This window comes from Schistocerca gregaria, chromosome 8, assembly GCF_023897955.1.
Source record: "Schistocerca gregaria isolate iqSchGreg1 chromosome 8, iqSchGreg1.2, whole genome shotgun sequence".
NCBI classification, from domain to species: Eukaryota; Metazoa; Arthropoda; class Insecta; order Orthoptera; family Acrididae; genus Schistocerca; species Schistocerca gregaria.
In genome coordinates, this window is record NC_064927.1 from 295,299,389 (window position 1) to 295,303,214 (window position 3,826).

The 3,826-nt window shown below is 42.5% G+C and overlaps 1 non-coding gene across 1 annotated transcript; it reads left to right on the forward strand.

The window, feature by feature from the left end:
• Window positions 1-3,551: 3,551 nt before the first annotated feature.
• On the forward strand, window positions 3,552-3,625 carry Trnat-ugu (transfer RNA threonine (anticodon UGU)). Its single transcript has one exon. It is a non-coding gene; the product is annotated as a tRNA-Thr (tRNA).
• The last annotated feature ends 201 nt before the right edge of the window (window positions 3,626-3,826 follow it).

Below are 3,826 nucleotides of genomic sequence, written 5' to 3' on the forward strand. Positions count from 1 at the left end.
GTGGTACCGCATACGAGAGAACTGGTTTACAGTTAGGTATCTAATTTACCAAGTCAGTGTTTCTTTCTCTTTGCATGAATTGCAACCACTTTTGCACGTCGTAATTTGCAGAGATAGTTTTACAACCAATGCTCTTATTACATTTTTCCGAGAAAAACTGCTTGCTTTCTCAGTTTGTTTAATGAGAATTCTAGGATGGTTCCTCTTTCCTGTTTAGACCAAGCTCGGGTGTCGCCGCTAACAGTCTCGTTGTCGACAGGATTTCAAACTGTAATCTTGCTCTCTCCACCTTCCATCGACTATTAACCTATCGCAGCATCCGTTCCGCTGCTGGCGGTCTGCCGCCAAGTCGTGTTGACAGAAAGATCGATACGTTTTAATTACGCCTGCTCTGGACATACCCTCCCGAACGAAGCCGTTGGCCAGATCAAAGCGGCATGAGACTATATTATCTTTATCAAACACGGCTTAATTGATACCAAGCGAAAAGTACTTCGCTATATGTTGCAAGGGCTGCGTTGACATTGGTCGCGAGCATTCTATGGTCATTTATTGTTTGGCAAAATGACTATAATTGAGGATCCTGTCGGTATATTGCTGTGAACACAAACCAATAAGCTGTCAAAGCGTTTCGGAACAGTAAATCTGCTCCTGAAGATGCAATCTCTTAGTGTTACCTCAGTTTACAGCTCGTGGTCGTGCGGTAGCGTTCTCGCTTCCTGCCCTCGGGTTCCCGGGTTCGATTCCCGGAGGGGTCAGGGATTTTCTCTACCTCGTGATAACTGGGTGTTGTGTGATGTCCTTAGGTTGGTTAGGTTTAAGTAGTTCTAAGTTCTAGGGACTGATGACCATAGATATTAAGACCCATAGTGCTCAGAGCCATTTGAAGTGTTACCTCAAAAAGATTAGAGTGAACTCTAAAGATAATTTTTTGCTTAAGATTTTCACAAAAAAAGATATGACTTCTGAAAAATGTGGCCTATGCACTGGTGCACCTTTGTGATACAAATACGAAGGCAAAAAATAATATTCTAATATAAGTGGATTATCCTTGATATTTTAAGTGCCTTGAATCCTTAAAAAATTAAGATTAATTTTCTATCTTCCATAAGTATCTAAATACACAGAGTAAATTTGAATAAATACCAAGGAATAAATTTAATTATTACTTATTCGTGTCAGAAGTACCAGGACACTGACAGTGCTGATTTAAAAATAAACATATTTGTTTACATGAGTACTTCAAAGAGATACAAACGTAATAAAATGAACAGAAAGGGAAAAAACAGTAAGAAATCAATATTTACATGGTACATTAAAATAGTAAAAATCAACGTTTAAATAATACTAACAGGAGTAACAAATCAATTTTTACATAATAAAAACATTTACACTAGTTGGCCAGTATTTGGCAACATTGACTGTGTTGCTATAAGCCAAGGCCAGTTCCAGTCCTGTACAAGAGTAAGGGCAGAGACGACACTTCAACAGATGGCTTTTAATTTGCTCATCTCCACATTCATACAATGTGTCTCCAGCTCGTGCGATGGTCCATTTCTTCAAGTTGTCCTTCGTTCTTGCAACGCCGGAGCGCAGTCTGTTCAAGGACTTCGATGTGCATCAACCTTCTTGGTGACCAGGTGGCAGAGTTTCTTCAATTACGTTTCGCTCTGGATGGACAGGATGTCTTTCTTTCCACCGTTCAACGATGGCTGTACTTTGATCTCTGTCAATTGGAACAGAAGACTGTAGAAAGTTCTTCCTGGACTTCAGTCCAGGGTGGTGGTGGCTGATATTCGTGCAAGGGGTAGGCTGGGTTATTGCAGACCTTTCGCCTCTTGTTGCTAGCAGCTATCTCGCGTCTAATATAGGGTGGGGCTATACCTGCAAATGTATGTAGCTTCTGTATTGGCGTTGGCTTCAGACAGCCTGTGATCAGCCTGCAGGTTTCAATGAGGGCGGTGTCAACATTTTTTCCATGTGCAGAATTGTACCACACTGGAGCGGCATATTCGGCAACGGAGTAGTAGAGTGCCAGGGCAGTTGTTCTTACTGCCTGGGGGTGGGCACCCCACCCAAAAGCAGTCACCTTGCTCAGTAGTCAATTTCGCGATGAAACCTTGGCTTTGAAGTTGGTGCAGTGTGGCTTGAAGGTCAGGGAGACGTCCAGGGTAACACAAAGATAAACTCCAGCACTGTAGTGTTTTCCAGTTCCATTCCAGTTCACATGCAGCTGTCGAGAAACTTCTCTGTTCTTCAGATGAAACAAACATGTTTTACTTTGTGATGGGTTTGGCTGGCTCTTATGAACTCGGCATATAAAATGTTTGCAACGTCAGCAAAAATAAACTCTAGAGACACTACGCAACCATTATGGTGAAGAGCGGTATGGTTTTCCAAAAGAAGGGTCCCGCTGGTGTGTCTGTTTTTCACTGATATTGCTAAAAACACTGATAATTTAATGTAGAAACGTTTAGCTAGAGGTAAAGCCAACAGAAGCAAATTGTAGCACGTATTCTGGAAGCCGGACGCAGTGGCCGGGTGGTTCTACGCGCCTCAGTCCGGAACCGCGTAGGTGCTTGAAGTTCGAATCCTGCCTCGGGCATGGATGTGTGTGATGTCCTTAGGTTAGTTAGGTTCAAGTAGTTCTAAGTCTACGGGACTCATAACATCAGATGTTAAGTCCCATAGTGCTGACTGCCATTTGACCCATTTTATTCTGGAAGATGGTCATGTCCTCCAGCAATCTGTGGACATTTAAAGTACTAATTTAATTAATGTAAAGAAAGATTTCAATGTCAGGTTGAGACAAATATATGCAGAAGTACTATTGGCACTGCTTGCTTTCACGGCTTTCGTTTCCTATTTATATGAAAGAAGGCATCCAAGCCTGAAAACAAATACTATATGGCGTTATTGGAAACCAACAGAAACACAAAGATAGTTTTCTTTTAGAAGATCATTTTCCTCTTATAGCGTCTTCAGAGGATAATCCACAGAATGCTGTACAGAATTTACAGATTATATTCGAAAAATATGGCGTGGGAATCAACACTGAAGAAACAAAATCTGTGGCCTTCCACGGAAAATACCCAGTACAAAGCTATACCTTTGAAGGACTTCATATTTACCATTCACTGTACGTTTACTAAAAATCCGCTACGGAAGATTCAACTTTTGGTGTGTTTTACCTGTACAAGCACCCCAGTAGTCATCAATACAAGAAATAAAAATGTGAATCTCCGCTCCCATGCTCGTGTCAGTTTAGTCACATACACTTCTTTTGTATGAAGACGGTATCTGTTCTTTCGAACATACCGAAAGAACAGATACCGTCATTATATGTATATATAAGGCTCACCGGCCATTTGACCATCGTCTTCTGTGCGGATGCACAAATAGTGCACGAACTCTTGCGGGAATCGGCAGTGAAGCCGCGGGTAATGCGTATGATGGGCAGCGGCACTATGAATATAGTGCGGGACAATCAGCTGCGAATGTGGAGGGAGGCGTGTCAGAGGTACGACCCAGCAGCAACGCTATCCTCTGTGTCCTCGATGGCTCAGATGGATAGAGCGTCTGCCATGTAAGCAGGAGATCCCGGGTTCGAGTCCCGGTGGGGGCACACATTTTCAACTGTCCCCGTTGACTTAGAGCATCGTCTGTATGCAGCTAAGGGTGTTCATTTCATTGTAATAACATACACTGTTATGTGACACTATACGAAGACATGAAATAAAACCCTCGCTCAATGGACGTGCCAGTAACGAACAGCGTAGTCAGTTAGCCAGTATTCGTTTTGTTGATGACTACTTCAGGGCTTGCA